Source organism: Aythya ferina, assembly GCF_964211825.1.
Source record: "Aythya ferina genome assembly, chromosome: 11".
NCBI classification, from domain to species: domain Eukaryota; kingdom Metazoa; phylum Chordata; class Aves; order Anseriformes; family Anatidae; genus Aythya; species Aythya ferina.
In genome coordinates this window covers 7,323,152-7,338,506 of record NC_140307.1, presented here as the reverse complement: position 1 = coordinate 7,338,506, position 15,355 = coordinate 7,323,152, and the positions used below count along the sequence as shown (strand labels likewise).

General features: G+C 38.3%; 1 protein-coding gene and 1 long non-coding RNA gene across 5 annotated transcripts in view; both read right to left on the bottom strand.

Moving 5' to 3' along the window:
• The window catches only part of AGBL1 (AGBL carboxypeptidase 1), a 287,320-nt gene that overhangs the window by 148,769 nt on the left and 123,196 nt on the right, over nucleotides 1-15,355 (bottom strand). The gene's annotated exons all lie outside the window — the stretch shown is intronic.
• On the bottom strand, nucleotides 6,344-13,186 carry LOC311442989. Its single transcript, XR_014697020.1, has 2 exons — nucleotides 13,098-13,186; nucleotides 6,344-7,698 (listed from the first exon to the last, which is right to left on the bottom strand). It is a non-coding gene; the product is annotated as an uncharacterized lncRNA (long non-coding RNA).

The following is a 15,355-nucleotide window of genomic DNA, read 5'->3' as shown; positions in this document are numbered from 1 at the left end:
TTTTTAAGCACATTTTTTTCAGCCTTGTAGGAGGCTGGAAGACTGTTTTGCCAAATATGTTCTGTTTTTTTTTTTTTTCCAGAAGAGAGGTTAATAATAAATTCATTTTCTTCTTTAAACAAAACGTCTGCTCTAGATTAGGCAAAGAAGGTTGTCCCACTGTAATACCCACTATGCTTATACATTCGTCCTTCAATATTAATTCCCATTGCTCAAGAAAGATGCTGTTTTCCTTCTCCAAACACAGACTGGGACAGGGCAGGTTTATTTTGTCACTAAGTTGCTCAGCCTAGCTCAAAATTGCAGAGGGACTTCACTGTACACAAGACTGTGATGTGATTTACAGGGGAATTGGCCACAGGCTGACATACACGAAGACACGCTATACTTCCTCGGTTAGTAAATTACAGTTCTGACAAAGCACCATTAACGGAAATATGCTGAGTGGTAGCTTGCAGAACAGTACACAACCAAGTACACAGCTTGCCAACTCCTCTCCTCTGCAAGGCAGGCACAGGCTAGTTAAAGAAAGTAACAACAGATTCTGCTAGCTGCTCATGCTAGAGGGGGAAAACAAGGTAGGAAAAAAGAGAAACCCCCTTCTTTTTGCAGTCATGTTGTAAAACCAGTATGATTATATTGCTACCGATATCTATAACTTCATTGGATATTCCCACTATAACAGGCTACTGTGTTATGGGACTTGACCTCTCCTAGCCTCACAGGGTACCTGCATGTCAAATGTAATCTCTTTGCAATCAACATTTCTTCACAGGTTACTCAGCAATAATACGTATGAATCCAGGCTTTTCTCCTTTCTGACACAGGATTTCAAGCTCTGCCTGCGAATTCCACTGAATAGTCAGGAGTTCCTAATAAAACAGCTTGCTTTCTTTGCAATAAACGTTCCCTTCTGTGCAGATGAGCAATATTTACGGATCAGACCTGTCTGCAACACAGCTTCCAAGTCAAAACAGGAAAAAAAAAAAAAAAAAAGACTTATTTTCCAGTCATACATTCCACCTGCTTTTGAATGGGTGTTTTCCATTTAATTAGGTACATATTCCTTTCCTCCTTCCTTGCCAGCATATGCTATCTTCCTCATAGATGTTATACCCTACGTAATACTTCTCTCCGGTGTTGCAAACTCTTGGATAACATATTGTATGGTTCCCCTGTGTATTCAGGGGAGACCATTAAGGCTTCAGAAGGCTTTAGCAATGAGTTAGAGATACCATCACTGCCAATAACTGGAGATTGCCTCATGCAATAGCTAGTAAGTGATGCATAACAAATAATTTTATAAGGTCATTGCAGTTCCTAAAAAAAATAATTCCAAACATCATTCACTCTCCTGTGGACCTTTCTTCTGCTGACAATTTTGTGTATGGTCTCCTCAACTCTACCTGTTACATAGGACTCTCAATAAAGGGAAGAAAAAAGATTGAATTCCTTCAGTGTCCAGGCCAGAGAAACTCTGTGTCTTAGGACTGCCACACAAGTGATGAATTTGAATTGTCCCTGCTTGCAACCTGACAAATAAGAGCACATCCAGCCTGCAGACAACAAAGGTTTACCAATGCAACATCTGGTCCCCAGGATGAGCATGACAAGCAATAATTATTCAATTATGATAAATAGAGGAGAAAGAAGGAGGGAGAGGGCATTCTAAAATTCTTAGTAAAGCAAATGCTATGTCTTCTGCTATGCTAGCAGGAAGATAATCCTTCACTGTATCCTCAAAGATGAGGCAACAGCCACTCTAGAATTATTAGGAGGCCATTTGAGGGACTGATTTGTCAATGAGTAGGGCAAGCAGCCACAGATATGCCAAGTAGTCTAGGTCGTCTGTAGATGCACTCAGTTTTTTATTCATTTATTTTCCCCCATGCACATGCGCTATGAGACTTCAAACCTCAGCTGAATGCTAATTCTGATACAAAAAAAAATAAAACAACCCTAAAACAAATTGCACCTACATAACTGCTCATCCAAGCACAGTGTCTCTGGGCACTTCACAATAGGAAAGTTAAACGAAGCATTCAATATACACTTATTAAAATAAAGTATCCACTAGAGAAGCCTGATTGGCTTGTAGAGGTCTGCAAAATATTCAGAAAAAAATGTTAAAATATACACATTTAAGGCAGTAAAACCTGAAAAAAATAAAAATTGAACCTAATTCTCCAGGACAACTCACACACACTAGCAAGACTGGGCCAAGTTAAAGAGTCCTTGCAAGTGCTAAGTAAAGCTGGCACTGAAAATTCAGGGTGCATAGAGAAATTTAAGATTCCTAAAAGGGACTATCAGAATCTCAGGGGAGCCAGAAGACTTGCAACAGAAACCAGGCCAACCACATTATTGGTAACAGTCTGGCTAGAAGTTTCTAGTAAAAAACAAAAGTCAAAGAAAAACTAGGGCACTAGATAGGAACAAACGTAAGTGGTTCATATACAGTTGTGTGAGCAGAAATCTAAGCTGTTTTTGCATAGCAATTGGCAAATTTTAATTGGGGGCTAGTACGATCAAAAAACTCCCTCTTGAAACAGATTTGTAAAGTGAAGTTACTTGAATACTGAAATAAATGACCTGATTTTTCAAAATATGGAACTACTCATCACTGCTTATTGAAGTTCAATAGAGTTGCAAGCACTCAGCATCTTCCAAAGTCAGAAAATTCTTAACTAGCTTCCTAAAATATATTGGATCAGGGCAACTGGTCCTTACCATTCATTTTTTAACGCTGTTCTTGAATTGAATCAGGAAGCTTTATACATCAGAAGGTATCAGCAATATTTCAGAATGGAGAATACAGCGCTTACCAAACATTTGGGGCTTTTCGCTTAGCTTTTCCTCTCACCCCACTCCAACTTGTTTTAATGTAATGTAATAGAAGAATAATCTCTTAAAGGGGAATGAACTAGGAATATTTGGGGATCGATTGATGTGAAGACACCCAAGAAGAAAATCAATGATCAGCATCCAATCTTAGTAGCAAAGTGTTTTAAAATCTTTCAGATTAGAAGCACTGTCCTGTTTCAGCAAGTCAAAAATAAATATCAGCTCCTGATCAAAAGCTGAAATATTTTCATGGGAGGGCAGAAGACAAAGTACCAAGCTGACAAAATCCCTTATTTAGATGTGGAGAAGAGGGGACAAGAAGAGAGTGCTAATATAACCTCTCGATCACTTGTTGTAAGCCATATGGAAAGGTAATTTACAGTTATAACTCTTCTACTTAGAAGGCCCATGGGTAAAAACTGATGCAGTGCCACTGAAAGCAATTTATATCGTGCGGCTGATCTAACTCAGCACGCTCAGTTACTAACCAAAGAATAGGACCATATTGCCTATCTTTACTTAAATCGACAGAGGACTACAGTTTTTCTCTGTCTAGACAGAAAACTCTTTTTAAGCTCCTCATGGGGAAAGACGACTTTGCCTACCTCTGTAAAAGAGTTGAAGATGTTTTAGTTAATACACATTCAGACCTAACAGGTGAATGACAGCACTGATTTACTGCAAAGTGCAACACACTGGGTAATATGACATCTGCCTCTAAGGAGAAACTATGCTAAGCTCCAACCTTGAACCAAGAGGTTTTCTAAACTGCTTTCTGAAAAAAAACAAAAGCAATATTCTGTCACTGCTGAGAATCAGCAAGCCTAGATACAACTTCCAGACTTTTTTTTTTCCCTCAGTGGAGGTGCGTTCCATAGTGTTTCTATCAGTGGAGCAACACGGAAAGAAAGTATAGAAGAATAAAATCTGTGCCTGAAGATGGATTTGAAACAAAAATAAGCATGACGACTACTTACAATCATAACAAAAGGCAGGAAGGCTAACAAGTCTCTAGAATATATCCGATGATACCCAACAGTGTTCTTCCTTTCTGAATTTCTTCAGGGCTCCTTGTTCTTTGAGCTATCCTGCCACTCTCAGACCCAAGAGAGATTAAAGACTCAGCTGCATAACATTTAGTCAATATAGGTAAGCTCACAGAAATATCCCCTGCAAAAATCAATGCAAATTCAAGTAGGCCACTCTGATCAACTGGAATAAAGGTTGCAAATTATTTTGGCTGAGATTGTAAAAACACTGTGGAATAAGCAGTGGCATAAGAATGACCTTAAGATCTTCTCTTCCTTCTACATATAAGCAAAATAGTTCAGTTATCACAGTTGTAACTCAGGTAAATTAGTGCTTTCTCGGCTTTGAGGCTTATCTTTTTGGAATATTTATAAACAAAGCTGTATGTTGCCTAAGGGAGATAACCTCGGTAAAACTTCAAACAAACAGTCTTCTACCCTTCTTGACCAGCTTAATTCAAAAAGAAAAACAAACAAACAAACATGATTAATGATGTTATATAGTGCTGCAAAATACTAAATAGCTTTAATTGTTATGGTATAACAGTGCTTACAACCACCCTCTGAAAAAAATATCAACAAAACCAGATAGAAGTATACAGCATTTTCCAGAAAGCTGATAATGTTTTTGTCCTGTTTTTTTTTTTTTTTTGTTTTTTTTTTTTTGTTTGTTTGTTTGTTTTTTGTTCTTGTTTTTTTTTTTTCTGGCCAGCTGTGAAGTTTTATCACCAAAACTTTCTAGTGAGTTCGTTTTTTAAAGTCTTTTTTTTTTTCTATTTTGATTTTTTTTTTTTTTTTTAAGAAGTGGATCATCCCCACCCTCCCTCAGAGTATGCTAAAGGTGCTTCTAATGTGACTTCTTTCCTTCAGTAGGACCATCTTTCTTCAAATAAACATTTAGATGTTTCAAACAATTATATTATCATTAAATTAAGCCCAAAGTGCTTCTTTAAGGTATTACTACCATCACTTTAGCAATAGATGAGTAAAGTAATTACAAAACAGTTTAATGACTTCTCTGAAGTAACACAGTAAACATTTGATAGAAGGGGAAGAATGACAATTCAAGAGAGCAAAACATTCATAATCATTTCCTTAGACAATTTCTTTAAGCTGCTCACAGACAGGGAAGCAATTACTTAGTGGTCCTCAAAGGTTGATGGCATGAAGGATGCTTATCTCTATTCGTGAGTACAGCAAACTACAAGTGACAGAAAGCAAAAAGGGATAGCAACAAGAAAAAGAGAAAGAGAAAGAACTAGGTCTATAGAGCTCATTTCTCTTCAGTTCACAAGGCAAATGTGTTGGCCTGAAAAGCATGCTCACTGAATTGCAGCATTGAATACATTTCTCATGGTGTGACTCCACAGCTGCAAAATCGCAGCTGCAATTAAATAACTGTAGGGTTGGATGTTTTATTATTTTTATACATGCAGGCACTCCAGTGGTGGCTGTGGCAGGCTGCAGCTGGCCCGCAGTCAGCCCCCAGCTGCTGCCTAGCAGAAAGGCAGTAACTGCAACTGTGCGTAAATGTTAGTAAGACACAAATTGTGCATGTGTTGAAAGGGTTTAGCATGATTGCTAAGCATGATTTCATTCTAGTGCTTTTCAGCTCGGTCAGATGAATATGACTTGCTTGGAAGAAATCACAGAATATGATTTTACACTATTGGAGAGGAAGAGGTGATTAGGTGACCTTCTAAGCATTACATCTCCAAATAGACAAAGGAGAGATGTATTTCAAAGTAGACGCATCTCATAGGAAATATAAAATCCTTATGATTCCAGTTGTGAGACAGTTTCCAATGATTAAAGAACAGGATTATGCCTTTTTCTCATGCTTGTCTTTTAGGTGGATTTTCATGTCTTGGGTAGCATCCAGTACTGGTTGCTGTCTGAAAGAAACACTGCATTGGATGGTTTACAGATACTAGACATGAATTAACAGCATGACAGCTTGCATGCAAAAATACAAACTTACATCTTCCTCAATATTATAGCTACATCCAACAAAATGAATGATGATCGTACCCTCTAGAGGGTATAAATACTGGCCTCCTTCAGTTAGTGCGAATCTAAACTAATTCCATGAGATAACACTGGCAAAGGTGGAAGAACTTGTTTAGTACCTAAAATACGTTTGAATTGACATATATTTGATAGCTCTGCTCCACGTGTGGCATCTGGCTAACCTTTCCAAAATATTCCATCCTTCAACCTGATCCTCTAGTCAAGTTCATTTGTTGTTTAGATGTATTCGCATTACGAGTTCAAGTGATCTATAGTATTTAAACTCCAACTTATCTGTCATGTTACCTCCCATCAGCTGAAGGTAACTCTTGATCAACAAGTTCAGGGGTTATACAAAAAAAAGCTAATAATACCCTAAATGGCATAGAAATAGTCTACTCTAAACAACACACTGGGACTTAAAATGGATCTCATGGGGATAAGCAAACCACCACAGAACGTCTCCTCTGCAGAGTTTATTTTTGAGCTCTCAATGCTGCTCAGGAATTTCAGATTTCATTTATTCTTAGGTAAAGACAATTTCTCCACCACCCAAAGAATTAAGCAAGCCTTTTAAAGAAATGTAGAAAGCTGTCACAACATCAAAGAAAAGTCTACCATCTTCAGCAAACATGCCTCATTTTCTTCAGCTCATTCCAAGTATAAAGCTCCATTAAAAGATCAGCCTGCTCGGATAATAAGCTGTTGTTCAAGTAACTTAAAGACATTTACTAAACCAAGAAGCCCTTTGCAGGTAAAGACAAGGCTATGTGAGGTGGTGCAGGTTCCCTTCCTGCCATTTATAGGTTTGTCAAATTACCTGTCTGTAAGTCAAACACTGAAGAAAAATTTCACTTGGAACGAGATTTAATGTTGTCACACATTACTGGCGCACACACGGTAGTAGTGCCTACTGCTCTAACAGTTGGAGAAAGAATGCCAAGCCCTGTCGTTATGAGCAGTCTGTTTCTCATTGACATCACGGAGTTGCTGGAATGGGATGACTTGGGCCCAGCAGTGACAGAGTGGATGTCTGGCCTGGCATCAAGAAGATAATAGGATGCCACAGGCCTGTCCTAGCTTATGCTACTGGCACTACCCTTTGGGTAGAGCTCACTGTCCTGAATTGGCAGATGAAAGACATCAGAGTTCAACCCCACTCCTCCCCGACAGCACTTCAGCCTATTGCAAGAAGTAACAAGATGGGTACCAGAAGGAAACGGGTGACTTTTTCCATGCTGGGGTGATCACCAGATGTAGTCTAAATTTTCTTTTTGCATGACTGAGAGTACAAGTAGCAATTAACATAATTTAAAGATCTCTGCTGCTGGCCTACAAACAGAACATGATGAGTCAGTAATAATTAATGACTGATTTGCTGTCACCATTTATTCCAAGTTCTCTGTTTAATAAAAAAAATCATGGTATTGCCTTACTCCAGAGGACAAATAATCACTAGGTGTTGCTCACCTAACAGGGTCAGTAAGATACATGCATAATGCCACTCAGCCTTATAGACAGGAAACAGCTTTGGGCTTTCACAGTATTCCTTCATAGCTACTTGTGTTCATCTTGCAGGGCTCTCCAGGGATAATTTGTCATGGTCCATAGCAGGTTGCCTAACAGTTTCTCGCATAATTCAGTGACAGGCTACAACATTGTTTTAACTGGAGTGCCTCAAGGGTTCTTTTCTTTCTTGCTCTTCCCTTTGCCAACTTCCAGTCACATCTACCACCTCAGCAGGGACGTTATTTAAAGCGATGACAATGCTTTGGAGCAGGTTCCAAGGTAAATTAGTTTGCATCCATCACAAGTTCTGCTTTAAAAAAAAAAAAAAAAATCATACATGCTTCTCACAGAAATCTCCAGGACAGTAAACTTTTAAAGACAGCAGAGGCTCAACAAAGATCCCAGCATATCATTGACATGAGCTCTCTCAAGAAGCAAGAGGAGTTTTGCTGCAGCACCAGTTTGGGGGATGCTAAAGAAACAATAGGAATCAATTCAGTCAAATCATACTTCTTTCAGGTCAGTAAATCTTCCTGAAGCAGATGAAGTGTCAAGAATAAAGCTTAGGACAGATGTATGGACTTTTTTTTAATTTTTATTTTTTTACTTCTATACATAAAAGTAACTTGAGAGCCTCAAAAGGAAAGAAACACTTCCCTGGGTACCCCGATTCAGTGAGCTGAGTTGAAGTTCATTCCAAAACATGTTTCCCATCATTGCAAAAGGACATTTGAGTCAACTCTACGTGTATTTTCAAAGTATTATTTACATGCACTCAGGATTTCATCAAATGCAAAGTGCCTACACTGATTGAATGGACACAATCCCTTAATGGCATTCAGAGAAGAGAGCTGCTTGAATTTTATTTACTTATTGATTTATTATTATTATTTAGCTCTCTGCTTGCAACTGCAAATATGCCTTTGCTGCTCCATTAACCTGATCGCTTATCTCTGTTTCAAACTCAACTCGGAATGTCCACACAGAAAACATCTATGCAACACTCAGAGAAGCTGTGCCTTGTATTTATGGATGACATTGTGGGTTACATTTTAATGAATACTTAACCCGGGCTAAAAACCTACTAATGTTGTAAGAAAGGATTCAGGCCTCATCCCCCCAAGTGCTGAATACCAGTAGATGATTCTGCCACAATCATTCCCACTTGTCACATGGGAGTGGAAGGGTCAGTTATTTTGCCATTTACCTAAAGAGTCAAAAGGAAATCAGACAACAACCAATGAAGCAGATTTTAGAAGGAGTTTCTGGAGTTAGACTAAGTCAGGTGATCAGAAGGGGATAAAAAACATCTGGATTTCCTGCACAATAAATATATATTCTCTAATTCTCTAGTAGAGTGTGCGTGTGTACACATCAGGTCCTAGCAAAAGTTGTGATGGCAAGACAACATCAGTACATATCTTCCTTTTGCTGTTCCCAAAGGAAATGGAGTTTTCTTGTCATCACAACCCTAGCATACACAATGTTTGCTACTTGTTAGCAGCAATGCAAATCGTTTCCTCTGCTAGCAGATGTTTAAGCCAGATGCTTCACTGGGAGTTTCCGATTGGTTGGCAGATAAAGTTCACAATTTCTTAGGACAGTGGAATAAAAAAAGAAAACAGGAGAATTTACACATCACAAGTGAGTTATGCTTCCAGCTAGACAGTCAGCCTGCAAAGTAATTTCATTTACTTCAGCAGAGCAATTGTGAGTCTATAGTAGAGTATAGGAAAGAAGAATCCAACCTTAAGCCAAGGTCCCTCTGTTGACTAACTTGCCCTTCAAAGCTAAAGGCTGTAGAGATGCTTCAAACATTGCTTTGCAAAAGGCCATCTAGATTTATGATTTCCTAAAACAGAAGAACCAAGAAGGTTCACCAAATGATTGTTTTACTATTTTGTATGAATAACCAGCAGTATATGCACTTCCACGACACTCATAGGCTCATAATCTGCCAAAAATATACGTTATCACTTGGTGCATCATGCTGTACATTAAAAGAAGTAATTTGTAGTAGTAAGAGGAACAAATTATTTAGATCCAAGTCATAAAGCTTCTTATTCCTTCTGTTCCCAGACAGAAGATAATCTCAAACAGATCAAAAAAGTCTTTTCCTTGCCACCCATAGCCATCATAATGGCATGTTCAGAGCTCAGTATTGTCACTCAGTGTGACCTGTTGAATATGATGGTGACAAATGTCAAGCTTTGTCCTGTTGGAGCAGGCTTTCTGCGTGTTACCTGTCAACTCTACATTGTGCTTTTCCAGCTTCCTTTTGATTTCTATTACTTTGTAAGATATGAAGGAAAAGATGTCTTCTTTCCATCAACTATAAATACTGTCAGTACACTTCAAATTTGCAGCAATGAAATGCTTACAATTGGTGAAAAAACTGCTCAAAAAAGAAAAGAGTACCCTTATCTTTAGGGGACTGATCCAACAATAACCTTCATATAACTGGATGTACCACAGATATGCCATACATCATGCTACATAAATATGATCATCTTCCTCTCAAATGTACCCTGTTGCTGAATATTCCAAAAAATCCAGAAATAATATATGGGAACAACTTATCTTCCCGGCTGGACATACATCTTTTTAGCCCCCAGGTATGACAGTATATAAAAGCAAATCCCTTCCCAAATCCCTACTGGAAGCAACAGGAACATTATGTTACAATCAGCTCCACACAGACAAATGTTTTATTCATAACGCACAACTAAAAAAAGCATATGCTGGTTAATTTTATCTAAATAAAAACCACAATGTGGCTTTTAAATGACTTCAAGTTCTTTTCCTACCCTGCTGAGGTACATTTTTACCTATTTGGGATGAGTGGCATCAATTGCAGACGCTGAGAGTGAAACCCCAGAGATGTTTACAGTAAGTCATGGAATTCAGAGGCCTTTCCACATATCCCGCAGATAAATGGATTATTACTAACATGATTTTTAAAACAAGCGATCAAACCCAATCCCACTTCACTTAGCCAAATGAGTTTCAAGGAGGAGAAACAAAGAAATCTGCTGCCATTTTCAAGATTGATAGTTGTTCTTCTCTTCTATATCTTCCCCCCACACCACCACCTGTTTTGCACAACATATCATTAATATCGTAATCATTGAATTATTAGCCTGAGAATCTACAAACACTGCTTGTTTTTTTCTTGGTGATGAAGGGAAATTGCCATAGAAATGAAAGTTATGGTTTGGAAGATATAAACCCAGGAATCTTTTTAATGGGATTTTAGCTTGCACCAGGTCTGAGGAGAGCTTAAGCTACACTAAAGACTTCTGAATGCTAATAATGAGACCATTTAAAACTCTCTATTATTTAATATAAAACATTTCTACGTAAGTAATAGGGAAAATATTATAATAGAATAGGCCAGTGGGGAGCAAAGCTACTTAAGGAACATGATATAGCCAATTGTGTTGAATAGGCAGAAATGAATCATTTTACAAATGCAAGAGAACTAGGGTAGGCCAGAGCTCCCTCAGATGACAGAGTGGATTGATTCCATAGGGGCAAAACTGTGACCACAGGTCAATATTGAGGCATATTGGCACAGAAAAGGACCAGAAAGAGAAACTAGGCATGCTGCAAGTCAGATGATGGTGCACTAAACATAGCTGACCCTACGGGGACATCTTTTCCAAACACTACATCTCCTGAAACCCTAAAAAAAAAAAAAAAAAAAAAAAAAAAAACCTAGATCTTGCATAGCAAATCTATGTAATCATCTGAGGGCAACTAGACAAACTCATAAGTTTTCCTATCTGCTGTGTGGGAACTTAACCTGCTAAATTACAACATTTTGTGATGATGTTCTTCGAACTTATCTGACAAAAATCAACCATCTTCAGATAGCCTTACTACTAACACGAAACAACAGTAAAGAGAGCTCTGAATGGTATCTACCACTAATGGAAAACAGAACCTTAGAGCTTCCATGTTCCTTGGTCCACATCACATTAAATAGGAATTTTATATAATCTCAATGAATTAACAAAGCAAAACAAAATTAAACAAACAAAAGAGTGGGAGAGCAGCAGACAAAAGACAGAAGTAGAACTGCATGTGGAGGGAAAAGACTTTCTCCAAGAAATAAAGTGCAAGAGTAGAATAGATTCTGAACTGAAAAGAAATTAGGATTTAACTCCCTACTGGGGTACAGCTAGAAAAAAATATATATATATACACATACACACACACACTGTATGCTGGGATAGTGAAGAAAAACAATCCAAGATAAGATAAATATTTACATTTCTATTCACATAACTGAAAAGGCATAAAGCATAAGAAAAACCAACAGCTTGGTCCTCAGGGACGAAGTGTTGTTTTGTTTATACCCAGAGACCCAGGACTTTGCTTAGAGCATCTTCCATTAGCTCTACTGCAGAGTTACAAATAAAGAATCAGGTCATTCACTGGAAAAGATGCTCATATCACTCTCCTATTGCTAAGAAGCTGTTGCAGTGTGGTGGTTCTGGCTGAAAGTTCATGCTATAAATCCAAGTAGCAACAGGTGAACATCTGATTGCAATCCTAAAAAATATGCCAGACAAACTCTTGCTCACATCAAAAACCAAGAAAGATGAGAAAAACTGCACACACTTGTCCTTTCGCAATATTCCTCTTCCTTCCCTGTCTTCTGCAAAGCGACACAAATACCGAAAAGAATCTCATTTTCAGCCTACTTCTTGCTACCAAGAATCCTAACACAATTTATGGACTATAATTATAATCCAGACAGTGAAACATACAGGAACTGAAGACAACAGCTGTTCTCAAATTGTGGCTAACAATACACTGTTATCATCCCCAAAAAAGTAATTATAGACTACAGGACCTTTAAACCAGAAAAAAAAATGAAAATCAAAGACCATGGCAGATAAAGGCAGCGTATCAGTACCCAGCCTCAGATGCCAATCAATCGTTTGTGACTGTAAACTATTGACAACCTGCTCCACCAGCTTACAAAATACTGGTATCATTTGCCTATTATTGAAATGCAGTTAAAACATTCAAACATGACAAGCAATGACACCTCTATATCACGTTGGAAAGTAAGCACTGTGCTTATCATCTGAAATTAATGCTCCAAGGCAGGAAACATTAATGGTTGACATATCACCAAGGATAATTTTAACAAGATTTTATCTGGTTGCAGTAATGACCATAAAGAGGGATAGCCAAGAGCCTGGACGATAACTTTCAAAGACCAAGCAGACAGTGCCACCTTGTCCACCTTTTCTTCTGGAACCCAGAATGCATGGAGGCTCATAACTTTGAGTGTTCTCTGAGACTTATAAGAATTCAAAACCTAGGTCAGAAAAGCTCAACAGATGTAACTGGACTAAACATCAACCTCTATAACAGATGAAAAGATATCTTCCTGTTAGAGCAGCTTTAGATTTTATTTATTTTTTAACCTATTTTTTCTTAAGCATACAGGCTGAAAATACAATATAATGCAAAATATTTTACCATCATTGCACAGAGTAAGAAAACATGGAGAGGTATGTGGAGGGTATGGAGATTCTCTACCTCACTCTGCTAATCTTCATGAATTCTTACATTAAATATGAAACTAGAATTTGAAATTTCTCCCTGCTTTGCTTGTTCATCTTTTCTCCCAGCTTGACTTTTTTTTTTTTTTTTTTTTTTTTTAGCCTTACCCTTAGGATTTCTTACCCCTGTCTCCACCATTCCAAGCACTTCTTTTCTCTGTACTCAGCCAGGTCTCACTCACTGTGACTTCAGCTGTAGGCGTTAGCAAAATTGGCTGCTTTGATTAGAAATGTGTGAGTGGAAGGCAGATAATAGCCTGGTTCTCTACACCTGATCTCCCAGTGAGGGGTCATTGATAGGGGTCAACAGCTGAAATAAGTGTCTCATCACATGAAGAGTTTGTGAAGGAAAAGCTGTACTGTCAAATAAAGTGGAGCACAGCAATTGGAGGGGGCAGTCATCTATGTATTTAGGCTGGTTTGTGTTTAGAAAATTTTGTTCTGGACAGGAGCTGTCAGCTCAACAGCCACAGAAGCTTAAGTCCTGTATTTTACTATAGGACAGATTCATCTGAGGGAGTTACAACTCCATCCTCCCAAAAATGGGTTTGTTAGAGGGGCTACAGAAGTTGTAGCAACTCTTCTACCGAGACTGTGCTCCCTAACAAGCTCCAGTCTCATGTGCAATAAGGCTGTGGTAATAAACTTGAAGGATTTTTTTTTTTTTTTAAAGCCAGTTCACTGATAGCCTCTGATTAAATTATCTCTAGAGTAATCCATTTGTTGATTGAAACTTTTAAAATGGGGACCATCCCAGATGATTTGACACTGGCTCCTGATGAATCATCAAGTTAAAGCCTTTACTTTAAATACTACTGTTGTGAATGAAATGTCAAATAGTGACATTTGATATTCTGCACCAATTACTACTGTGCATGTGGGCACATAAACACCACTTAAGCGGAGTCAGAATCAGGCTTTTAGGAGTTCAGGGATCAAAAGAGACAGACTACTTGTCTTGTCTAGGTTTATAGACTACATAGCTATCGAGGGTCCATTAATCATGTGGGAAAAATACAGCTATTATGGCTGATGCAGAAAAGAGATGAACTAGAGGAGGCTGAACAGGACACGTGTCTCTGCTGAGCCACACATCCCTTTCCCCTCTTGTACAGCCACTGGTTTATGCATCATTCTGAAATGAAAAGAAATAAGGAGGTATTGTTGGATTAAAGTTGACGAGAGAGAAGAAACCTGAGATTGAAAGCTGACAAACTTTCCAACAGTGGAAGGTACAGAGCTGTGAAAGTCTGCCCTGATTCTTCTCAACTTGAATGATCAACAGTTGTAGAAAGTGTCTTACAGAGGACATTGTTGTATCAAGTCTTGAGAGTCAAAGCCCTGTTCCTTCACTTCAGAATATTTTCTATCCCCTGTATTTGTAAAAGCAACAGTATCTATGTCTCTCCCATAGGTAAGTGTAATCATGAGTTTCACTCCACAACCTTTCAGACTCAAAGTAGTCAACAGAGATGAAAAGGAGGAAGTTGGAAAGTCTGGGTGTATATTAGTGGTCAGAACCATGCCATCAATCCTGAACTTGATACTAAACAGCCTTTCTTTAGAGAAAGCTTAGCTATTCAATGCTGAAAACTGTTCTTTCGAAGGTAGTGCTCTTGACATTCCTGACACAAACGTAGAACTGAGATACCACAGACATTTAAATGAAATTTAACTTTAAAATTCTAAACTCAAAAGTCCAGGGTTATTAATTCTCATGCACACATGCAGTTTCCAGCTTTATTTTCTCTAGAGCATAACACTGACCCTATTTACAGCATCCCCCAGCTGTTTGTGTAGCTACTTCTCTTTTGAGTGAGACTCTGTTCAGAGGAAGCCAGCATGATGAATAACAGAAGTCCTTTGACATACCATGTCATTTATCACATAACAGCCTCAATCCTGCTAACAGGGCCTTCTCCATATGTCACTGTCAGCTCCTATGCCACCCCAATGCATCAAAAAGAAATGTTTGAATATGAAGCACTGTAATTCTTAAGTCACAGCTCATTGCAGCTTTCCAGACATGAAGAACCATTCTGTCTATCTGCCAGCTTGTTTGTTTAATTTTCACCCTGTCTCACATGTAAGAAATTAAGTCTTCAGTGTAGAAGAAAACCAGAAAAATGTCAGGTCTAGCAGAAAAGAGGAAGATAATCTCCAATTCCATCAGGAATCCAATGTGACATTTTGAAGTGGAGAAAGAAAAGACAGTCTATGAGCACTAGGTATAAGACAATTACTGGCAGACCTAAAAAAGTCCCTTCTCCTTCCCAGTCTGGGAAAAAGATTCTTTAATGTGCTGATGTGAAACTAGGGAGCTTAAAGGAATGCAGATAAGCTCCTGAATTCAGCTGCTTAATGGAAGTATACAACATCTCT